Genomic DNA, 24,799 nt, shown 5'->3' with positions numbered 1-24,799 from the left:
AGTATCTGCCTCCCTCAGGAGCTCTGCAGATAGCACATCTTGCAGCAACAAGGGGGCATTTTTTATTTTTATTTTCAAAAAGCCAGCTGGGTTGGGGTTCCTAGGGCAGAGTGAAGAAGCAGAGCTAAAAGGCACATTGAAGCTGGAAGTGTGACTTTTTTCCCTGTCCTTCACAGTCCAAGGTGCCATAATCTTTCCCTCCATTGCTCCCAAAACAGCCAGTTATTCCTGCAGTTTCCCCACATCCCACTCTCTCACTTTTTGGTACTTGTCGATGAAAGAGGAGTTTCAAGAACCACCACAACCTGAAAAAAATTGTGTTTCCATTACCATCGATGTGTTTTATTCCTATTCCCACACTGTCATCATCGAGGACACAGCAGTGAAGCAGATATTGTTTGTTGGGACCATGGTTTCTGAAAGCAAGCCTTCATTCAGGTGTTACTGTTGGGTGGCCCTCTTGGATTGACACAACCCTGTAAGAAGGCTTGGTTCAGCTTCACCTGAGCAAGGTGTGAGCTGTTTCTGTATGCAGAAAGAGATGGGTCCAGGGATCATAGTGCTTGAAACCAGGTTATTTAGAGCCAAAGGAGGTTGAGTGTGATCTCCTAGTTTGTAGACAGAAGGCCTGGGAAGTCTAGTCTTTGGGAAAATGGTTCCTGTTGCTGGAAACTAGTAAGTTCCTTTGATTTTCTTTTTAATTAATTTAATATCATTATTATAATTATTATTATTTAGAAGTTCAAACACTAGTGAGTCTCAGCACTCAAACACTTGTGAATATCAGCAATTCAGGTCAAAGTCCTTCTTGTGTAGGATGATTTGTTCTCTCTTCTCATTTGCTACATACACAGGAGCTTTCTGAGACTTCCAGGAAGCCTCCAAATCACTTCCCTCAACCAGCTTTAGGTTGCTGATCTGGGCAAGGTGTCCTGATCCCAGCAGATCCATCAGCACTTTATGGTGCTGATCCTTCAGGAAAGTTCAATAGTGGTTAGAATAGGCTGTAGATGGGCTTTGGTAGCTGGAGCGGGCTCCTCCAAGCAGAAACCAAACAAGGCCAGGAGGGAGAGGTGATGGGCATGAGCTGGAAATGTGAGCCCTGGGTGCTGGGCAAGGTTGTGACATCTGCACAAGGTTTGGTATTGGTACAGACCTATGGGTCCTCTCCTGGCAACCACACCAGTGTCCCCTGTCCTCCTGAACCTGTGGCAGCAGATTGAGGCTGTGATGGGTGGCAAAGTCTTCCCTGGAGCCCACGTTGTGGGAGAGAAAAGCTGGATGGAATGTGAGGGAAAGGCCTGGGAGGCAGTGGAGGAGGAAGCTGCAGATATCGTTGTGACAAAGAGAAAGAAACTGGAGCTCCCCTGCTGCTTTGAGAAGGGCATGGGATGTTACATCTGGAGAGTGATTGTTTTCTTGACAATTTTCCCCAGAAGAGAATTGGCTGGGGAGGCCCATGAATGTCTAACATGAGCTGTGGGACAGGAGACGTGCAGCTTGCTACTGGGGTTGGGGGAGCTCGGGGAGCCTTGTGGGCAGGCCTGCACTTTCTCAAAGGCTTCTGGAAGCCCATGAAGCTGGGTGGAAGAAGCACCAGAGAAGGGCTGCCAGCTGGAATGACTCTTCTGCTTGCGGCCTGCACTGGGCCTCACGCCCTGGCTCCCTGCCGGCAGCTTCCACCCCTCCACATAGGTTGCCCTCTAGGAGAGGGCATTGCCAGGATGCCTAAAAGTCCAGCAGCAGCAGCTGGCAGGGCTAAATAACAAAATTTTCCAGTTCTCCTTGCATGGGCAAGAGTGGCCAATCTTGGCCTTTCCAACATCTTTCAGATGCTGCAGGCTGTTCTTGTCTCTGAAGCAAGCCTGAGTGGGGATGGGAAATGAAAATATTTATTTTTCTGGAGTCTGAACAACAACAAAAAGGACAGGGAAGATATAAAAGCCTCCTAGGGACAGGATCTCAAGGAGGAGGATCTCCAGGCCTTGCATCTGCCTAAACCCAGTAGAGAGGCAGATGGAGGATGCCCAATGTGTAACAACCCACCTCAGCAGAAGGTGACACGAGGGCCATGAGATTTGCTGCCGACCGGTCTGGTGGAAAGCTGAAGAGCAGCCAAGATGGGAAAGAAAGGGAGAGCCTGAGGCTGGGCTCTGAAACTTAATTTTGGACACCTGAGAAAGTGAGCGGCTTCCCAAAAAGACCGCTGACTCCAGTGGGTGCTGGCAGCGCTCACTCAAAAACTGCTTCCAGGCAGAGTTTTTTTTTTTTTTTTTCCATTGGAAAATGCCAATTCGTTACAATGGAAACACTCTGCAGGGCTGTATCGCCTCCGTGACGCTGTGAGAGAAGCCAGGCTGTCTTCTTACCCAACTCCTTGGCTCCTCACAGCCCATCCTGGCAGGATGCTGTGGAGCTACCATCCTCCAGCAGCGGCTTTAACCCTCCATCCCATCCTGGTCCATGGCCACGCTCCCACTGACCTGTGAAGGCAAAACAGTGGTGTAGTTTTCTGCTCCCCAGTTTGATGATTTTATTGGCTCAGGTATCAGAGTGGCTTTTCTGCTTAATTGTGTAACTTTTGGGAAATCTACCAGGGACTAATTTCCTTCCCGTCTTCACAGGCTGGTTGGGGAGATGCTGGATCGGTGCTCCCTGTTTTCCTACTGGAAGCTGGTCTGTTTCCAGGCAAATGGTATTTAAAATGCTGCCTGGGGGGATGTTAGTAAAATAACTTAATATAGGGAAATAGTTTCTTGAAATTGTCTTTTGAGGGGGAGCACAGTGCTTTTGACTTGCAGTTTTCACAAAATACAAGGCTCTGTGCAAAAGTTGCCTGTCTTGGGCCAACGGTGGTGGACAACGAAAGTGTTTTCACTTCAGCAAGACATCACAGCAGTGGTTTGAGGAGCTCGCCTGGTTTCTTTATAACTTTTTTCCCTTCTAAGGGAGCTGAGGACTCAGATAAAATCTGATTTGCCCTTTGCAAGACAAAGAGCAGGTGACGCATGCCCAAGATGTACCTCCCCATAGATACCCCAACAAACACTTCCAAACAGAAGCGGTTTTCTGCTTAAAATGTTCTAACCTTGGTTTTCCTACAGAGCTGACCAGCCTGAGCAATTAAAAACAAAACGAAACAAACAAACAAAAACACAAAAACATCTGTTTTCAGATGCTCTGAAAACCTATTTCAGCTCAAATTCAGAGCAGTCCTGTTCACAATTACTCCCTTAATAAATGAACACCACTAGCATCTGGTGAGAAATCCCCAGGCTGAGCACAATGTAGCTGCAGCAATGTGCTTGGTATGTCAGCTGAGCCAACACAATCCAAAGACGGAGCAGTCCGGGCTGAGCCAAGCGCAATGGTGAAAAAAATCACAAATGGAAAAATTAATTACATGTTAAAAAAAAAATAGTAAAAATGTCCCCAGACGCTCCAGCTTCCATCATCTCAGGACTTCACAGCTGGCAGGGAGACTTTAATAAACTAATTAGTGACCATGGCAAATTGTGGAGGCATCTGTAAATTGTTGTAGTTGAGTAGAAGTCAACAGTGTCTGGCTTACACTAGTCAAGACTCCGGCTCATAGTTTTTGACTGGACAATTTTATAAATAGTGGGTATTATTTACCCTGTCTCTATTGAGAAATTGCTGATTTTGAATGAAACTCTGCTTTAGAGCTCTAATTTTGATAGAATTTTCTCTGTTTCATATATATGTGTATATACATATATATTTGTTTAAATGCAATTACTCAGAGCCTGCAATTAACTGAGAGCACAAACACCTCCCATGATTTAGGGCTTTAATTTGCTGCTTCTCAGGAGTGCAGAAGGAGGTCAGGATCTCCTTGGGCAGGTTGTGTGGTGTAGTGCAGCGATGCTCGCAAGCATAAATAAACTTTGTCTGGCTCTCCTTAAGCAGCCTCTCACTCTGAATAATCCCAGTGATTTAGCTCCCACTAGAACATCAGTTTTAGTTCCACTTTGCTTTATTGCAGCCGTGCTTAATTGATTAAACACCAGGATGGAACTGTGTAATGAGGCTGCTTAAGGGTAATGAAACCCACACATTGTCAAAAACTAATGTTTTGTCTGCAGGTTCTGGAAAGATCACTAATTAAACACTTCAGAAGTGTTAGATATAAAGATGTGTGCAAGTTTAGGAATCTGTGGAGGTATGGAAGTGGTGGACTAAATATTTCTTCCTTTTCTCATCCAGGGATTCTCCAAACAACCACTTCGTTAATACAAATTTCAGGGAACTTGACTTTTTAAATGTCCAGCTCTGAAGTAGCTGTAACTGGGGATGGTTAGCACTGAGAGGCACTAGAGTCCCTTCTCTCTTGCATATGAAACTTAGTCCTTGTGTGATTTTTGATTACCGGTTCTTGCATCCCTTTGCAAACCCTCTCTGAAGCAGCCAGAGCAAATTTGGGTTTCTCCACCAGGTGGTACTGTTAAGCTGTTGCAGGGGGAAGATTTGCTTGTTCCATCCCAAACCCATCAGCTATTCTTTTTGGCTCAGGCTTTTGAAAGCTTTACACCTTCATGTACCAAAGTTAAGCTGGAGCCCTGCTAATTGTGAGGGCTCCAGCTGAATTTGTGCGTTCATGCTATATGTCTCTTCACACCGAGGATCAAATATGATCTTGTTTTCTCCACTCCCAGCAAAGGGGGTGGGCTGGGATCTTCCAGGAGACCAGAATTAATGGTTTGCCTTTGGGATCACTGCTTTGATTCAGATGTTTTCTATAGCCGCAGTGTAACTCACTGATAGATGTGGAAAAATGCTTTGGCTTTTATGTGCCCAAGGATGCAGCGGGACCTTACTAAGAGCTTTTACTCAACCTGATGTGCAGCTTTCCTGGGCGAAATGGGTAACAGGTTTTGTGCTTTGGGCCCTGCCTGCAGAAATAAGAGGGGACTTCCAAGGTCCCATCAGGGCTCCTGCTGCTGCTGTCTGTCCATATATTCTCAGGCAGGCTTTCCTCCCACCTAGAAATGTTGCCCAGGAAGACTCTTGAGGCTGTTGTCTATGAATTTAGTCCCTCTGATATAAGTAATGACTTGGATGCAATGGCACAGTGGCTGTGACCAGGCTGCCATATATCTAGCCACACAGCATGTCCCACACTTGCACAGCTCTGCAAAAACCTGAATGCTTTGGGGAAGAACCTCTCTTGCATGGTAACTCTGTCAGGTTGCAGAAATGTGTGCATCCTGGAGACTAACATCCCCTGAAAATCCAGGGATATTCACGTTGTCTGGTAGATGCTGCAGCTCTCACTTTCACAAGGAAATTGCCTGCAGTGTACTTTGTCTACTGGGATTATTTATAGACTTGCCCATGTAAGCATGATTAATTTTTTTTTCTTGCTCACTTAACCATGAACTTCTGTATGTCTGAGCAAACACAGCCCTTATCCACCACTGACTTTCCACACATGCTCTTTGAGCACCTCTCTAGTCCATACCTGTTCTAATAAAAGCTCACAAGGACACGGAGGGATTTTGATCCAAGGCTGGTGTTTATCAAGCTGAACGTTGTGGGCCCCAGGGATGATGAAAAACCACTTCCCAACTGGAAGATCAGGCACTTTCCAGGGTGAAACGAGCAGGTTGGCAGAGTCCAGCCAGGTGAAGAATCATCAGCTGCTGCTTTTGGAGAGCTGCAGCTATGTGAAGACTGTGGTGGTTTTGATTTTATTTATTTATTTATTTATTTATGAGCCATCCTTCATCACATGATGCTTGTGCCACCCTCACATACACAGAAAACCCCTGCAATCAGCAGGAAGCATGAAGGGCTTTGAACAAGAAGCCCTGCTCTAAAGGGAAAAAATCCTCCAAATTTAGCCAAGTGGTGGTGGCACAGTGTGCTAGGTTACCCTAAGTATCCAGATGTCATAATATAAATCTGGATGATGCAGCTGACAAGCTGAAGAGATATTTTTTCGTTATTAGCCAATCAAATGCCTACAAAACCTTGTAGGACCTTGTCTATAATAGCATCAAGGATGATCTTACATCCCTAAAATGATGGATGAGGTGAAAAGAGTTAGTCCTCTCTCTTCCCTCCCTCCTCAAGCAAGCCCCATAAGATTCAGGTTGCTGAATTAACATAGATGGGAAAAAAATCTGTTTTCAATCTAATGAGGGTCCCCAAGGTGGTCGGTTTTTGTTTGTTTGTTGGTTTTTTTCTTACTGGCTGGGGAAATGGTGCTACTTTGCAAACAAATCAGCTATTGCTCCTTGGGTTTAAATACACAGTTTCTGCTGTGCAGTGACATTGGGCTGCAGTGGGAGGGAAGGAAGGGATGCTGCTCAGCAAGGGGAAGGAGCAGCAACAATTCCTTGTGCCAACGTGCAGAGGAACCTCCCTTTTCTCTATATTTAGGGATTTGTGACATCAGGCAACCCTGCCAGATCTCGGTACATTCCCAGTTAATCTGAGTTTTTTAATGCAGCATCATGTTGAGCTCCTTGAGCCTCTCTGGTTCTGCACAGGGTGGTTGCTCTCAAAGCAGAGCAGAGATACCCACAGAAACGCAAGTGCTGAGGGCTGGGACTCCTCGTGGGGCAGACAGCTTGCAGCAGGAGCCAGCCCAATGTCATTTGTAACTGCCCATTCCTGCTTCCTCCCAATTTAATTTCTTCCTGGCTTAATTTGATGGTGCCCCGTCCATAACCTCACTGTTTCCCAGTGTCATTTCTCTGTACTCGGCTCCCTGGCTGCATCTCGGCAGTGTTTGTGGACCAGGGAAACAAGTTTCACAAGTTTCCAGCTGCGTAATGTTGGATTTGGTTCCCACATATCAATATCAGTGTTGCAAGAGCTGGGGTTGTGGGGTGTTTCTTTTTTTTCTTTGGGACTCCTTTGTGCCAGTTCTTCTCTCCTCTTAAATTTCTGTCTATTTATTGTGAATATTATTTTAGCAAGACATACCTGCATCATTTCTTATAATAGTAATATTTGTGTATCTTATGTCAAAGTCTTTCTCAGGGCTTAAGACCCAAAAGGTTACATTTTGAGCAAAGGGTTTAGCTTGCCTCTTTCTTATTGTACAGATATGACAGGTGATTCATATCAACCCTTTTATCCTTTCTGTTTCTTTTCTTAAAAATTGAAGAGAGCTAGTATTTCTTCAGTCCAATTGCACAACCAAGGAAGCCGTTACCAGCATGTCCTTTGGCTTCCAGTGCTCAGAACATTGTGCAAAGCCCTAGTGGGCTCTGTGCGATGCATATCTTTGCTTTAGCATCTGATTACTGGGGTTTGGTAACAAAATGCACCCACATACTCCCATTACGTAGCACCTAAATAAGAATCTCTGACATTCTCTAAATGAATACTTTGTTTAAAGCCTTTTTTTTTCCCGCCTGGCCTAAAGATGACCAGCAGTGGGAGAAATAGAGCTTAGTATTTCAGCCTGCTACTCTGAAGAAACCAAGCAATGTGGGAATCATATTTACCCTGGAATACTTCCCTCTGCTTTTATGAACTTTTGTTTGAGCTGCAGTGCTTGAGAATAGACTGCATGAAACCGCACATTTCTGCTGTAAAGATGCAGAATGGAAGATGCCAATGGTGCCAGTGAGCACTTTTGCAAATCTATGCAATGTCTATCTGTAGGAAATTAGAAAGGGAAAAAAAATCTGGTCTGGATGGGCAAATGAAATCACTATTGAATAACTGGCAGCAGGTCGAGATGAGGAGCTTGTCTGGGGCTCTGCTGGGCCTGAGCTGAGGATGCATGGAAGGGATGAAGAGATTGCAGTCTGCAAAATTGACTGCCACCTTCACTAAGAGAAGTACGTGCTTGGTGTAATAATGAAAGTCTATAAATAAGAGGGAGTGAGCCTACCACACTTAGTTAGAAAGTGTAGCCATACCCTGCTTTCAGAAATTGTTTATCCCTCCCTTAAAAAGCATAAGCTTTACTTTTTTTCCCAGATATTGTGTTTAAGCTAGCTAATTTCAACATCTGATCTTTATAAATCACTTGGCTAAGCCTGTATCTATCAGTATGATGATATCAGCCAGTACCAGGACTAGTTCTTATGATCTGTATATACTATATATCTCTATCTCTATCTATCTATCTATCTATCTATCTATCTATCTATCTATCTAGGCCAAGACTGTTTCTTGTAGCTGCAGGCTTAAAAGTTTGCTTTATTTTACCACCAAGTGAGTTTGTAATGAAAACACCAGACTTCTGGAGCTCTGGGGAGGGCTCTGAATTTAGTCTTTGAGTGCAGCCTGTGCCCCTCTGTGATGCTACAGCCTATACACATTACCTTCCGTCCTTCCTAGTAACTGCACAATTTAACTAATTGTTGCCTTTATTATATATTTTCTTTGTAGCCTGGGCTCCTGCCCGCTGTCACATGCTGGAGGACACATGCCCAATGGTGAAAGCTCTACCAAGGACAAACACATGGCATGCTGGGAGACCTTGTTTTGCTTGGGTGTCCCTTGAAGTGAAGGCCTGTCACTTGTGGAGTGGGGAAAATGCCATTTCCGTGCTGCAGAGGCCATCAGAAGTGGTCATCAGAGGGCTGTGAGTCAATGGACCACGCACTGGTGCCCAGGTCTTGGGGAGGAGGCAGCAAACTCTCCCTGCAGCTCATCAGTTTTGAGAAATGCTTTGAGGTTTGCAGAGTGCTTCCCAGAAAGAGGTATAGAAGGACCGTTTTCCACTTTTGAACACTAAATGAGTGCTTTTGTGTGAGGCTTTCCGTGCCTCATTTGGGAATTGATATCTTTTTCGTGTCTAAGGAAACCTGGACAAAAATAAAGTTTCAAACCAGCTCAAACCAAAAAGTTTTCAGCTTCTCAGTTTGATGGCTAAACTGACAAATTGATTATTCACAGTTTTGTGCACTGCAAAAGGATTTTTCCCCCTTCCTGTAAAGTGAACAACGTGACTGGGAGGTTTGTTCTTTCCAAGAGTCGAAGGGAGCCATGGCTGGTTAGATGAGACCCGCGGTGCTTCTTGTCATCCCAGCTGGTGTGTGCTCTTGCATGTAGCAATGCCAGCAACTTGGTTCCTACAAAAGCTTGTGTAACTCACTGTTTTCTGTGTGTTATACAGAGCCAGCCTGCAAAATAGAAAAAAGAAATTACAAAAGATGTTTTTGAAAAACAAAAATAAAACCCAAACCCCCTATTTACCTTTTTTTTCTTTTTGGAGTTACGTGACTTTCCATTCCTTCTCTACCCCAGCCATAAAGATAAAAATCAGATATAGCTCCTAGCTAGGGAATTAAGCATTGTATGCAGATCACTCAGTGGAGGTGACTAATTGGCCTGATGACTGCTCTCCTTTGGCCCAGAGCCTCACCTGTTTGAATCATTGCAGAATATGGCAATATTGTAAGCAATATTTGGAGAGGAGAAGGGTAATGAATGCAATTCAAGTTTTCAGAAGTCTTATGGCAGCGGATAAGCTGAATGTGATGCTGTTTTCCCCCAGACCTCCTCATATTAAAACTAAGAGACAAAACTGGTAGAGCAGTTTAAAATAACTTCTTTGTGCAGAGAGGCAGAAAGCAGTGGGGCCACAGGAGGTTGTGGAGACCATGTCAGCTCCAAGGAGGAGCTGGACAAATTCATTGACAGTGAAAGGGTTCAGGCTGTACAGATGTGACAGGTGACAAACACTGGCTGGAAATGTGGAATATTTTCCCTAAGTATTTGTACAGCCAAAGCTTGGCTGTTTGTGGAGCAGGAATATTAAATGAAGGCGAGTTTGCCCAGGCTGAATTCATTCACAGCCTTCAAGGAAAATGCGTATGGAAAACCTGTTGGAGCTGATCCACCTTGGCCATTGCTCCACCGTCTCCTCTCTGCTCGGCAGCCCCCTGCAGCCCCCATGCCTCCCGCTGTCCTGTGGCCTCATCGGCTGGGGCATGGTGGCATCAGAGGCAGCTTCCAAGGTGGCTGTGGTGGAACATCGTGGATGCTGAGGTCTTGTTGGGGATGTTCTTTTCCGTGCTTGGGGTAGAAAAAGGGGTTTGCAGAGCATGGCGTGAAGAAGTGGTATAATGCAACTGGCTGCTGCTGGGGTTTGTTCTTGCTCTTGCTAATACGTGCTGTGGGTGCATGTTATGGGAAGATTCTCCTTCCCCTTGCATGTCAGCCTTCATAACGCCGCTGCCCATGGGAGATACAGCAGGGCTTGTTTTTCATCTGGCCGAGGTTATTTTGGTGCGGCACGGCGCTCTGTCGCGCTCCCCTGAGCGCTGCCTAGGCATGTGTGAGTGAGCTGTGGGGTGAAGCCAGGGTGAATAGACCCGGGTCTGTTCCTGAATAGCTGCGGAAAATTCCTTCGGAGGTGTTATGTGTACACAGAGGCTCTTGCAGGTTTCCCGAAGGCTGCTACACCTTCCCTCATTGATGAGCCCGCGGGGTTTCGTGCACTGGATTATTACAGGGTGCCCTTTTAGCCCCTTCTCACACGACACCGTTTGCATTTGTTCTCCCTCTGGAGAACAGGAGGGAGAGAACAGTGAGATATTCAGGGGGCTTAAAACCCCTGCACTTAACAAAAATGAAATGGGATCTCATGCCGACTGTGTGATTCGCACTCTCCTCGCTTTGTGTGCAACTTCAGGGCTCACCCACTGCTCTCTTCTAGGTGATTAATTCCACCTCCTGCTAAATGGATTTACAATTAAAATGGGCTTATTTGTAGCAGCCACTGAATTTGCACCCTCCCCCCCCCCTTTTTTTTATTAAAAAAATAATAATAATTGAAAACACACCCCAAGTCAAGCCGCCTGAAAGTATTAATTTTCATTTCCACAGAATGCTCTGTCTCCGGGGCAAGGAAGGAAATTCCAGAGAGTTAGCCAAGACAATCAGGGTTAATGTGCTCTTTGAGAAGTGTGGTGCAAGCAGGACCCTCGCTTTCTCATTCAGAAGTCAGTCTGGCTGCTGGGATGGCAACCTGGGTACGGTAGGGAGAGGTCGCGGGGCTGGCCTGGCATGCGCTTTGCCCAGGAGAGGGTTTGGGAGACCATGGTCCATGTGCAGCGGCTATGGGAATTGCCACGTGTTTTTTGCAGTCGGCTGTAGGTCACTCAGAGGGGGAACATGTGTTCCTTCACAGCTGAACAAAGGCTGTTTTCAGCTGTGGGGGGGTTGTAAGGGGAATGACGTGCCATGACGAGCGTAGGAGAATGGTTGTGGGGTCGGTGCTTTTGGGTGTCCCCTCCTTGGCATCTAAAAGAACGAGTATAGATTATTTGGTGAAACCTCATTTAGTCCAGCTGGAGCTGCTTCAGCAAAGATGCTTGGGAAGCAGAAATGAAGACAGTGGTAAAAGAGGCAGCATGGCTTTACCACCTCGCCTAGCTAAGTGAAGGTCAGCTTCACCAAACACTCATTTTCCCAATGACCAAGGGCATCTCAGCAGCCTGGGCACTGGCAGTGCTGGCTTTGTATCTCTTCATCCATGGCACATATGGGTTCATCTTCCTTTGGTGCTGAGACATCTGAAAAGCCCATCCATGTGCACTGTGGACTCTTCCCTGTGTAAGTTGGCACTTGAGGGTGTCCTATGTACTTTCAGTGCCTTTCTCCCTACATCTCCATCAAGTTGATAAGCTGCAATCTCCTCTCCACATGGCTATCACACTGTCAAAACTGTTTTGAAGAACACTAGAGCTTCTTTAAAATAAAATTTCAATATTTTTAAGGAAGAGAGCCCTCTTCTTCCTTCCCACAACTACTGTAGGGTTGAAGGTGCAAATACAAATGTTTTCTTGTGCAATGGTATAAAACCCTCAAAGTGAGACTAACTTGCTGATCCTCCACCTCTTTAGTTATTACTATTATTTTTTTTTTTAGGTCTTGCTCTGCTTCCCGTCAGGCTCCTATCTCCCCTTTGCAAACAGGCAGGAACACAGAGTTCTGCTTGTGCGATAAGTTTCATGGTCATTCACCCAAATTCCTCTCCTCCAGCTGATCCCAATAGCTGAGATGCAGAGGAGTCCCAGGGCTTATAAGAACATTTTCAACTCCACTGGAAGCACTCAAGCCAGCAGTGCGAGGCCTGAGCCAGAGAAATGAGGGTCTTTTCCTCCTCCCCCTACCTCATGTTAGTAATGAAGATAAGGAGTGGCTTTGATCTGTGTGTTAAATATTTTTTTCCTGATGTAAAAGCTGCAATAAGGCTTAGACTGAGATGCAAACCAAAGCTGCTCTTAACCCATAGCCCTCATAGAACCACAGCATGGCCACAGCTGGCAAGGACCTCTGGGTCCTCCTGCTCCAAGCCCTGCCCCAGCAGGGCCACCCCGTGCAGGGTGCCCAGCACCACATCCAGGTGTCTTCTGGAGATCTCCAAAAGGGAGATATGGTATGGGCTAGGAGCATTTTTGAAAGCATATCCAACATTGGCAACAACATGCAGGGCAGTTTGGGGAAGATGTCCAGCAGCACTAATGCCTGCTTGCATGGCCTCTGCTGCTCCTGTGTCTTCTGTACAAAAAGTGGCTTTAGAGAAAAGGGACTTTTTCAAAGATGAACACATAAGAGATTCTTTCTGAGCATTTTTTTTCCTTATTGTAGTCTAGGTTTTTGCCAGGACTTTTGGCCCAGGATTCAGAAAATTTAAATCCATCTATGCTGTAGGTCCTTCAGGAAGACTCACGAAGCTCTGTATGAACCCTCCCCAGAGGTACCTAACGCAACGGTGAGCTGTGTGCTACCTGAGGCTGAAGTTGTTGGGGATCCATCCTTCTGTGAATGCTTCCTCCATCTGTGAGGTTACAGGGACTGTAGACCTGCACCATCCCTTGTAGCATCCTAAAGGGTAGCACAGGACGTTATTCCTTCTTGTGTGACAAAAATGGCTTCACCAGCTCACATAATTTGGAGATGTGAGTTGAAAGCATTAGACTTGTTATTCAGCAGGGCTGATATTATTGTTTTCCTGTACTCTTTTTGGAGGTGGCATTGCTATTGACACAACTGGTAAAGCTGGTTTTATGCAGCTGCTGTGAGGCTGGTCTGTCGGCTTGATAATTAATAATCTAATTTAGGAATATTTCATGTGACTTGGAGAATTGCTAAGAACAGAGTGGTATGGCAGATCAGGCATCTGTTTATTGCCACAGCCTTCAAAAAGAGAAATTCCCAAGAGATTTGGACACTGTTCTCCTGATCCCAAACACCATCTTATGTACAAAGATAAAATTAAACCCTTCTTCTATATGGAAGTACAAATGGAACTGAATCACTTATCTGTTAAGAAAAGATTGCTTTTCCTTGGAATGCACTGGGCTGTTTGCATGATGAAATTTCCACATCAGATCTTAGAAATAGCTATACCTTGGACAAGAAAAAAACACAACAAAACAAAACAAAACAAGCAAACAAACAAACAAAAAAACACATATAAAATCTGTGTAATTATGCCAGTGATTAGTTTTATTCTTTGTACTCCAAAGAATGTAAATGGTGTTGTGAAAACGTATTTTTCTGTCTCCAGTGAATCTGATCCCTTTGCATATAAATTTCAAGGCAGATTTTCTCATTTGTTAATGAAATGCTGAGGTCCTACGAGTGGCAGAAGCATAAAGAGACCTGCACATAGCCACCAAGAAACAGGGCATCTCTGGGGTATCTCTGGAGATCATTTAGTCCAAACTCCTGCCCAGCCCTCAAAACAACAACATCAAATTTATCAGCATCAAACTGACCCTGTAATGGGTCTGTTACTGACTCAATGCGAAGTAGCTGATCAGTGATGATACTGATTTTATCCCAAATTAAGTTGTCAGCTGGAGTTTGTTTAAATCTAGTATGACGAACCCCCATGCTGATTTGTGTGGACATGACATAGATGCAGTTTTGGCCAGTTTGTGGTTCTTTAATTCTACAGTCATGCACCTTCAGCCTATGTATACTGAAACAGTGGGGATCATTCTCTAACAACATTGAGATCGAACCCTCTGTAGCTCGTGTACCTTGTGATGCCTCTTGGGAGAAAATGTTGTGCAATCAAGAAAATGGCAATGAACAAGTTAGAAAACAACTGTCTACAACTTAGAAAAAAAGACCTCAGTCAAGTCTCTCTGCAGCACAGAAAACCTCAGTTTCATGGTGTCAGAGCGGTGGCTCCAGCGAAGTTACTTATGGCAGGGTTATTGTTTTTTCTACCTTCGCAGGAACAGATTTGATTAGGAGTCTGGGGTATTGCTTTGACAATGGTGAATAGTGGAACTTTATTCCTTCTCAGTCCTCACACAGAGTCAATCAGTCTAACAAAATACATATTTATACAGCATGCCAAAAGGTGATTATGTCAAATACTAAACTTTTTGTGTCCAAAAAAAAAATCCAGGTTAAAAAAAAGTGCAGTTCAAATTTATAAGGTTGTCATTTATACAGAGCCAGGCCAGGAAATTGTGCTATGGGTAGGGACAAGCTAAATAGGACCAAAAAAAAAGGAGAAATGCACTTCATGTCCTTGTTCTGGCCCCCTTTGTGCTGGGGGAGCCAGCCTGGTTTGAGGATTCATCTTCTTTTAGACCTTTTGTCCTTGTGACTGTACCCAGGTCTTTGTGGCCTGGCATTAGCAAATGTGATGCAGACCTTTTAAAAGGCCCGTTTGTGTTTGGTCAGTCTGTAGGTTTGTTGTGCTCAGGCTCCAACTGTGCCAATTTTGCCATGGAAAAAAGGCCTCCCTGTGAGCAGTGACATTCACCACCATCAGAGTCCTCCTGTTCAGAAATCCCCTTCAGCTGACTGACAAAAAAAAAAGAACGCAAACCTTTTCTCCAAAATGCTGCAACTGGACACGGATAAACCAAACCCTTCACCTCAAGCAGCACTGTAATCCTCAGAGATGAGATTTAACAAACTGCTCAGGAAACTTCACAACAGCTGAATTTTGCAAAAATGAAGTTTCACCGCTGTTCACGTGGGAGGTGTACAGATCAAGAGCAGCGTGTGCTGGTGAAGGAGGAACGTATTTATATGTGATACTTAAAATACAAATCGAGGTCCTGATTGCACAGTCACTGACCTGGCTTTGCAAGGAGTGCGTTTCTGCTATTGCACCGTGGCTTTGCAAGTTGGAGGCTTTAAACCAGGCAAAGTTTTCAGTGAAAGGCTGTACCTTTTATTCTCCAAACTGATATGGGGGAAGAAATCTTAAAAAATTTTCCAAACAGTTTGGAGAGAAGCTAGGGGAGCTGGGCTCAGGGTTGGACCCATGGGGCTGGATCCTTGGTGGGGCTGTGTGGTGTTGGTCGAGGGACAGCTGTATGTCTCTGTGCTGCTCCGTCCCCCACGGCTGCAGCTGTTGGAGGAGGAAACAATCTGGGGTCAGCAGAGGGGGCCGGGTAGATTAAATAAACCTCCCCTGCCCGGAGCAGGGGCTCCCACCTCCCCCTCCTTGCTCAGTAAAAAAAATATTTGTGGCCATTTGTCATCCCCTGTTGCACGTTTGTCTGTCGGTCCATATAATTGGGGCTGTCTGTGGTTGCAGATTCCTTCTCTGAAGGCATCGCTCAATGGGACGTGTGCTCTGGCTGCTGGTGACAACACGGCCAAGATCTGCTCATCCATGTGGGAACTGGGCAATTTTGCCTCTTTAACCTCTTTGCTTCACCCCTGGCAGTTTTCTGGGAGATCTTGACATTTGCACTCAGTAGCTTTCAGTAAGGCTTCAACAGCCTCCTGTGCCTGGGGGGTATTACTGGAACAGTCACCGGGCTTATCTTGTTATTTCAGACTGGTACAAATGAAGTGCCTGGGAAAGGTGAAAGACTCACTTGGAAAGGGACTAATGGTAATGTGGGAGGAAGGGAGACCCTTCACCATCAGGTTTCTCCTCCTGCCCTACACTGACTGGAGAAGAAATGCAGAAATGGGAACTGGAGTAAAATAAAACCACATTTGCCTGTTCATTCCTTGGACACAAGACTGATGCTAAGATTTAGCAGAAGATTTTCAAGCTACATATTTTAACAAGGGGAATCTGGGTTCTTAAGTAAAAGTAAATATTCAGTTAAAGACTCCTATTTCCACTCTTCACAAAAGAACAAATTGAAAAGAAAAACAACAACGACAACAACAACAAACAGAACCTGAAGCTATATGGGCTTCAGGGATTCAGGCTCAGGGATTTTTTTTTTTTATGGAGCTAGGTGACTGGGAAGGATTTTTCAGTTGGCACAGTTGTTAAAATTAGTTTTCAGTTGGTAAAACATTTCCTTCTTAGCTTACAGTTTTGGTGATGAGTCCTCCAAAAGCTGGGATGAAGCTGTCAAGGTCTGCCCATGAAACCCAACCTGTAGGCTAGACTTCTGCATTGCTATGGGTTTGGGATGTCCCTGGGTCTGGGTCAAAATAGTGAAAACCTCTTCTACACCCTTAGCACCCTGCCAGCCTTCCCTTCAGGAGGGCTTCCTACGGGCTTTTCATACTGAGGGATTTTTTATTTCCCTGCCCAGCCTGCTGACTTCTGTCTCTACATGGGCATGGTGCAGCCCATGGGCAGCTGTGTCTTCCCTGCTCTTGTTCACACAATTTCTCCCTCTGTGCTGGGCTAAACTATCCTCTCTGCCATCAGTAGGGGGTTTGTGGTGGGTTGCATTGAGACCACAACGTGTGATCTGGCCACAGCTTTCCCCTTCACTTCCCTTCTCCACTGTAGGCCGAGACCTCTTCATCTACCTCATGTAGTACCTCATCACATCGCCTTTGCTGTTTCCCCTGGCCCCTGGCCATGCTGCAGCCGATGAGGTACGTGCTGGTATAACTCTCTTCTCGCAGGGGATTGCTGTCATCGTGCCTGCTAAAACCCCACTTGGGCTGGCAAGGGATGGTGTACCAAAAAAAAACGTTTGCCAAAACCATGTTTTTCTAGAAACTGGGCTGTGGAAATTGGTCCAGATATTGTCTTCTCCAGAGTGCCACTGTTTCTGTCTTTCATATCAGCAAAGTCTTCTTTCTCTTTTCATCTCATCCTGCCCCTTGATCCAGCTTCTTGCTGCTTTGGATCTTTTTACTGGGCAGCTGAAGGTCCACCTTCGGCCTTCAAGGCCTCAAGCCATTGTAGCTTCAGGGAGAACAAAGATGATCAGCTGGAAATTACTTGGCTGTATCCAAGCCCAGGCTTTGGCCATATACATCCCTGTGCATTAATTTGTCTTCACCCACCTCTTGGCCAGATTCTGAGCACCTTTGTCCCAATGTACATTAGAAATAATTCCCCCAGTGTCACTGATGTAGGACCCTGTAAAATGGATGACATAACATTGCCCTCAGTCTGTCCATCCTTTCCTTCTTTAATACTTCTTACAAGAGATTGTTATTCATCCTTTGATGTAACCATGATTCCTTTGTTATTTTTCCCTTTGATATAGTAGCAGTTTAGGATTTTGCCTCCATTTACCATAGAATATGACTAGCAGATTTTCTGTGGGATCTGAAACTATTTATGGTCCTCACCTTGTTTTCTGTTGGCAGCTCGTTTTAAAATTCAACCTGCTCCAAGTGGTTTGCTGAACATCTTCTGTAGGAGCAGAATGTGAATTTTTAGCAAATTAATTCCAAGGCTTAAGAATCCATTGGAACCTGGAGCCAGACATACACTTTTTTCATTTTCTCTTACAGAAAGAAAAAATAAATATCTTCTTTCCACCTCTTAGTATGCTTCTCGGTTCTCGGAGAATCAATGTAACACACGACCCTCCAAAAATGTTCTTGGGACAACCTGGAAAATTCTGGCATCAATAGATATGCTGTCTTGAGAAGGGGCTGAAATGGCAGATTTAAGGCTTTATGAGCATCAGAACTCTCCAGGATTTCTCATGTCTCTGTTCTGGGACATTTTCATGGCAACCCTACAGTTTAATGACATCAGCATGTTCTTTCTGGAGGACAGTTGATCTCCAGTTTAGATTCAGTAAAGGAATAATTCCAGCAATGCAGACAAAGAGGTCTGAGCAACAATGAGATGTCACCTGAACTCTTCCCAAAGTTATAGGTGAGGTTTCTAAGGGACTTACTTTCCACTCATGATGTAAAGAGACAGCCACAGACTACAAAAATCGCATCAAAGCATCTCTATAAAACAAAGATCAGACAAATACACTGGCTGCTCCTCGCTGACCACAAGACCATGCAGTCTGTATCACATCTCAGGACCAGCAATTCCTCCTCCCTGCTCCCCTTCCCTGTTGTCCTTTCCCAGTCCTACAGAGCAGGGGGAGAGTGGATGGATCCCAGGCTGAAGGCTCCTCCAGAGGGGTTTGTTACAGCCTTCCTGGCCCGAGGCTTGTTTGCAAAATGAGCACATCCAGGTCTGAGTACACAGCCCTGCATGCCTACAATTTGAGGTGGATTGTTTTCTTTTGTTTGTTTTTCTTTTTATTTTAATAAGCCCTAGGGACATCTGGGTAAGCAGTTCAATGTTTGGCTGTGGCTGATAAATAATTACTGGGCTGCTGGTATGAGGGGGAGCAATTGCAATTAAGCTAATAAAATATACCTGTTACCTGTCATTTGTGAAGAAATCTCCCAGGGAACTATATTGATTTCCAAATGTTTACACCATGTTTTCAACGGGTTCTCAGGGCCAACTTGAGCAATGAGAGAGGCATAAAATAAACGGCTCCAGTCAGTGCATTTTCCTCTAAAATGTAATGTGAAATGCATGAAGGACCCTGCGAGTGGGGCAAGCAAGACCTCTTCCTCCTCCTGCAGTGTGCTCCATGGCTCTCCTCTCTGCTCCTTGTGGCCGTATCGTACCCAAGCTGTGTGAGACCCATTTTCAGGATGTGGAGATGACATGCAGCCGTGGTGGCTCTGTCCTGGGTTGCCCTGTGTAGATGCAAGAACTGAACCCAACATCTCACACTGCACAAGTGAATGCTGCATCATTATCAAGGTGGACACCTTCTCCTTTCTTCCACATTTCTTCCTTAGAAGGAGATCTGAGACTCTTGCCTTGGGAAGAGATAGCTGAGGTGCTAATTTAGCACCTAAACATGAAAAAGGGCGGGGAAAGCAGCTGTGACCCTGCCCATGGCATCACCTCGAGCCCAGAAACCATCAGATTCCTGCTAGCAGCAAATGGCCTGTTTTTCTCCCTTGACTGGGGCAAGGATGCCCCACTTACAGACCCAAAGTGACCTGGTTAAGGTAAGTGCCCATGTTATATCTGCAGTGTCAAACAGTGGTGGTCTGCACTTCTCTATATATGCCTATTGATTGATTTCAAAGTTTCCTAGATTGCCACAAGAATGTCTCGTATACAGATACCCTGGGCACCAAGAAGCATGCTAAGGGGTGGAAAAAGAGTATTTTTATTTTCCACAGTGTAAATTTCTCCCCCTAAAGCAAAAATTGACAAATTCATCGTTCCCCAGATCATGAAATCAAATCTCTGGAGGTCTGCAATACCCAGAAGTTTTTCTCCAGCCTGAAAATGGCTTTGCTGGTAGGAGCAGGAGGTGGGACTGGGTCTGCACAAAACATGCTGGATGCAGTGTGGTGAACCCCAGCTCATTTCATGGCCCATTCAAGCCCATGCTTAGGGCTTGGCAGGGCTGATAACTTCGCAACTGCTGCTCCACAAGCACAGCCCTTACCGGTCTGGGCTTGTGGCACAAAAGTAGTGACATTGATTCCTTTAACAGGGAGCATGTAGGCACGCGTAGGCTCACATATATGCACACGTGCATTCACGCTCATGTTCTTTATAGCCAGAAAACAAATGAAACGTAAAAGTCATCCCAGCTGCAGGGATTGTTATCAGTGCTCACAGCCCTGCGCTCCACAAGTCTCACCACAGCAATATGTTAGCTCCTGCCAACATGTTAAATCAAACACGGTCCTCCCCAAGCCCTCTTTCCACTGCTAATGGGTCTGCACGCAATGTTTGGGTTCTTACATCTTCTCCTCCCTTGGCTCGTGTCTCCATGCTCCAAGAGAGGCCCGCAGCTGGGTCACCATCAGGATTTGCTGAAGGATGGCAGTGGAGGTGAGGGTCAGCAGCCCTGAGGAGCACAACAGGAGGTGGAGGGGGAAGCGAACTTCTTAGGGAAGGGGCATTTGGAAACAATTTCCTTCGTGCTTTGCTGTGCAGCAGATGGAAGGGGATTGCCCATCGCTGCACGCCGCCCACCAAACACCTGCTGAGCTCTTCAGGGGTCCCAAAGAGCAGGACTGGCTTAATTGCAGAGGTGGTGGCTGGGCTTGGGGCCCTGACAAAGGAGGTAGTGTCACCGTTGCCACCAAATTTGCCAGATTCGTCAGGAAAGCTTATTAGAATCTTATCTCCGACATAGTTGCAGTTTAGTGATCTGAAATCATTAATCAGCCTAATTGCAGCTCATATTTATTGGCTTGTCGCTGCTGTATAGCCATGAACAGCTGAACACACGGAGCTTATCAGTTGAGTAATTGTTTCTGATAAATGAATTGCCTTCAAAAGAAAACAAGTGATGCCAGCAATCCATCATCGAAATGTCTGAGGGAAACCAGTGGATGTGTTTGGTTCATGTAGGCACAATCCAACCGGCATTAAATAAGGAGCAAGGGCAAATTCCAACAAGAACCTAAATCCTGCACTGAGCCCTGGGGTCATGCAGCTTCTGGCGCATACTATGAATCCTTTCCCAGAAAGGCCAAATGTATTTATATATTTGTGTGTACACATATATATCTATGTGTCTCTGACAGTGCCCTTGTCACCTTCTTGCTTTAATGCTTTTCTTACTGAATCTTGAGTCCTGCAGACCCAAAGGGACTACAGGGCTTTGGCCATGGCAAGTAATCTCTCCTAATATGAGAGCGCTGGGTTTAGGGAAGTGACAGCCCAGCTCTCCCAGCTCTCTCCCCTTCTCTGCTGTGATTTCTCCTGGATGTCTAACAGCCTCAGAATTACCCTGGAAAGCAACAGGAATTTTGCATCTGTAAATTCCGGCTGTCACTATGACCAAAAGCAACTTTCTTGACTAGTAAAACACAACACTACAGGCAAATAGGTAGGAAAATATAGGAATAGGCTTGTAAAACTGGAAGAAAAAGGTGATGCTCTTACCTCCTAAAAGAGGTAAGTCCAAACCTAAGCAAAGCTCTGTGCCCCATCCCCACCCCATGAAAGTGCAGCAGCCCTGCAATGAGGAAAGAGCCAGGGGGCTGGGCAATTTTTCTTTGCAAATGGCCATGCGAGCCACGTGTGTCAGAAAAGAAATAACCGCACAGAGAAGGCACACGTACCCGCTCGTGTACAAAAAGCCTGTTTGTGCTGCTAGCACACTGGGGGAAATTGTTGAAGAACAGTTCATCCATGTAAAAATATGACCTGTGCAAGGCTGCCAAGGCTAGTTAGAGCGGAGCGGGTTGGTTGTCTAAGCGCAGGTCGGACAAATTATTGGTGCCTAGGGGCAGCTTTCAGTTACGCACACCTTTTTTACCCCCATAATTTATAAAACTTACGGACAGCAGGATACAGGGAAATGGCTCATTGGGGTCCCAGTTTCTCCTTCCTCTTTCAAATTCCTTGGCTGCCTTGTGGAAATGCCCTTGCTATCGCTTTATTTATCTTCAGGCTTGGAGCAGTTCCATTCACAGATCCTGGGCTGGGTTGGGGGAAGAGGAACCCTTTTCTGCAAGAGAAATCATCTTAATGGTCCCTTTTTGGCTTCTTGGTGATAGAACAAAGAGTATCTTGTTCTGATTGTTTTAATGTTTGCAGTTTGCAGGAAGATGTCATAGATTTGTCAGGCTGTTTTCAAGCGGTGTTTGGATCATCTGCTCTGACTTCCTAGATAACACAGCTCATTTCTACAGCTAGCCCATAACTCTTGCTAGCACAATGCCCTCTTTAAACACAACCTTGATACAGGAATTTAAAAAAGCAGAAAGTCCTCCCAAACTTCTACACAAACCCTTCAACAAATGTACCAAGATCTAAGATTAGGAACCAGTGTTCTCCTTTCTGCCCTAATTATAAGGCAGCCCAAGGAAAAGGAATAGCTGTGCCACCACCCTTCTGCTTGCTTCATTTCTTTTTTATAGAGAAAAATGGTTTACAGCCATGGGTTAAGAGTCAGGGCTCCTGGGTTCTTTTCCCAACTTAGCTACTGACTCATATTACGTTTGGCAAATCATTTAACTTCTCTGCTTGGCTTTCTGTTCCATAAGAGAGGTGTAATAATACTTCAGTGGCTTAATTAACTAAACCTTGTAAAGTACTTTGAGATCTTTGGATGAAATCGTTCTAAATGGTGCTAAATATCATAATGGTGGAAACAGTGTAGCAGTGAAGCACAGCATTCACCAGGTGGGAAGGCGAGGACATGCAGGGAAGTTTCTGAGAATGCCTGGGAGGAAGGAGCCTGAAACCTCCACTTGTGTTGCCAAGGATATCTTTCCTCGAAGGGGGATGAATGGTACATTTTTGGAGGCAGGCATTTTGACTACAGGACAGCATGGAAAGGTAAAGCTGAGCTGCAAGGCTTCCGACTCAAGTTCAACAGACTGAAGCAAGAAAAAATGCATCCAGTAGTGAAAGAATGCAGCAAATTTGTGTGCTTTGACTGTTTCTCTTGCAAAATAAATTACTGTCCTTTTCCATTGTTGCAGGTCTCCTGAAGTTGGTAGAGCCACTTATGGTTGGCCAACAGCCCCATGTCCCCACAGAGAGCCCCGACAGTTTCAGTGCGTCCTCCGAATAATGGTGTTGGATGGAAATAATGTTGTTGGAGTTCCTGTGCCATTCAGGGCTCTACTATAAACCATCCCCACCATGTTTCATTAGTCATCAGGATGGAGAAGTTAACAAGAGGGCTGTCTCACCTCAGCGCCTTGGCTGGGTCTGCAGGTGATGGATTGCAGATGTAGGAGCTCCTCCCAAGACACGCGGAGCCTCCCCCTGCGTGCAGCACGCGGTGCTCCAAAGTTAACACCATTTAAAAGGAGCAACCCATGCTGATGCTGCTCTCCAGCATCCACATTGCCTTGGACCTTCAAGAAAAAAAGAGGCCATGGGGTCTTTTAGGGCTGATTATGTGTTTATGAGATGTCCCATGCTCCTCAAGCAGGATCAGAGCCCTACCAGATGGGCAGAAGGGGAATCTGAGTGCGTGCCTCCCATGGCTTATTCTTTAATTTTGACGAGCAATCTGGCTTGCAGCACGGAGGGAGTGAAACGAGCAGGAGGTAAGAGCAGGGAGCGGATAGGAACTGCAAGGCATGTGGTTTCACAGGCTCGCTGGATGCACAGGCACAGGGTGTTGAAATGTTTAAAGGGATTCAAGGTAAATAAATCTTGCCCGGGCCCTGTCTCAGCAGTGCCTGTTGGCATAACTCAGCATCAGAGCAGAAAGCAATCCGCTCTAATAGGAGTGTGTGACTCGAAACGGGTTAATCCATCACTCACTTCTCCACCCTTGCCCCTGTCTTGCTCCATCTGTGATAATTTCTAATCAGGGCCTGGATCCAGAAATCGTATAAGCAGCCAGTCCTGACCCTATAGGGCAGCAATTCTCCCCTTGCCAAATGCAAACCCTTTTACCATAGTTAGGTCGGGAGCCAGCCTCAGCCCTGCACCCAGACAGGGCTGCCCCAGGATGGGGCTGCCCCGACATCATGCTCAGCCCCTGCTTGTCCCCAGGGCCACCATGCCAGGGCCATCTGTCCATCTTGCTTCTCCTGACTTGCAGCCTGACCCCATGCCCTGTGGCTTGTGAGCTGTCTCAATTTTAGACACTGGACGCTCCTGGTGCTGGCAGCAGCCTGGGAGGTGTTTTATTTTCTCACTCCAAGCTCCTTTTGTCGGTGTCGAGTGTCACTTAAGCAGAGGCGCATTTTCTATTTTAGTTTCAAGGCAAAACTGCCTCTTTGGGTACTCTTTCTCCAGCACTCATCCATTTTCCCTAGAGCTCACATGGTCCTTCCTGGCCATGGAGGTGCCACTGCCTCTGCAAGATGCCCAGCCTGGGCCAGAGGACACCAGTGCATACAGCAGAGTGGGACCTTTGTAGACAAAGTTGCAAGAAAGCAGAGGAGCAGAGATTTAACAGGCAGCCAGCATTTTTTTTTTTAAATTTTCTATTCCTCCTTGCTTGACTCTGTCCTTCCGGCAGGGGATGGGAACAGAGGTACAGCTTTTTTCAATGTGGTTTGTTAAGCAGCAAGAAGTGCAAAAGACAGGCCACCTGGGCTCCATAAATGGATCGTTTGTTATGCTTAAAGGCATAGATGGAAAGCAAGTCTTTGGGGAAGCAAAGAGGATGCATTCTCCCCCTTGTGTAGCCTGCTCCCTAAATGTTACATTGGGTGCATCTGGGCAGAACTGGGTCTCTCAAACACAGATATTATATGGACCACAGTGCATCTCCACCGGGACACAATTTCTCCTCCTCTGGCTGAGGAAGTCTTTGGCCCTTTTCGTCATGGTCTTTACTGAGTCTTTCTCATGATTTAGGAAGAAACCCACCAGAAACCTCTAACCCCATTTCAGGTTGCCATCAAACTGCCCTCATCTAGTTTCCAGTGATCTGGTCCAGCCTTTATTTGTCCACATCCTCTGAGTTGCCCAGTCCGTGGCAGATTAGTTGTGTCACTTGCCTTTTCATGGAAAGGGCAAATCTGCCATCTCTCCCTTCAAACAGAGACACATTTCTCTGCCTTTCACGTACCTAGTGATTCTCTCTGCCATCTTGATGTGCTGCAAGGCCCTTTCACTGCATCGTCCTCTCTTGGAAGCAAGCTGCTGTGCTCTCTCATCATTAGTCACCTCCCGGTCCTGCCCTCC

At 45.8% G+C, this 24,799-nt stretch overlaps 1 long non-coding RNA gene across 1 annotated transcript; it reads right to left on the bottom strand.

The window, feature by feature from the left end:
* Positions 1-8,517: 8,517 nt before the first annotated feature.
* Positions 8,518-24,765, bottom strand: LOC126913303 (uncharacterized). Its single transcript, XR_007708251.1, has 3 exons — positions 24,684-24,765; positions 21,478-21,647; positions 8,518-9,113 (listed from the first exon to the last, which is right to left on the bottom strand). It is a non-coding gene; the product is annotated as an uncharacterized LOC126913303 (long non-coding RNA).
* Positions 24,766-24,799: the final 34 nt, after the last annotated feature.

The sequence above is a fragment of the Cygnus atratus genome, chromosome 4, assembly GCF_013377495.2.
Source record: "Cygnus atratus isolate AKBS03 ecotype Queensland, Australia chromosome 4, CAtr_DNAZoo_HiC_assembly, whole genome shotgun sequence".
NCBI lineage: Eukaryota > Metazoa > Chordata > Aves > Anseriformes > Anatidae > Cygnus > Cygnus atratus.
The sequence above is the reverse complement of the archived record's forward strand: the minus strand, read 5'-3'. Positions and strand labels throughout refer to the sequence as shown.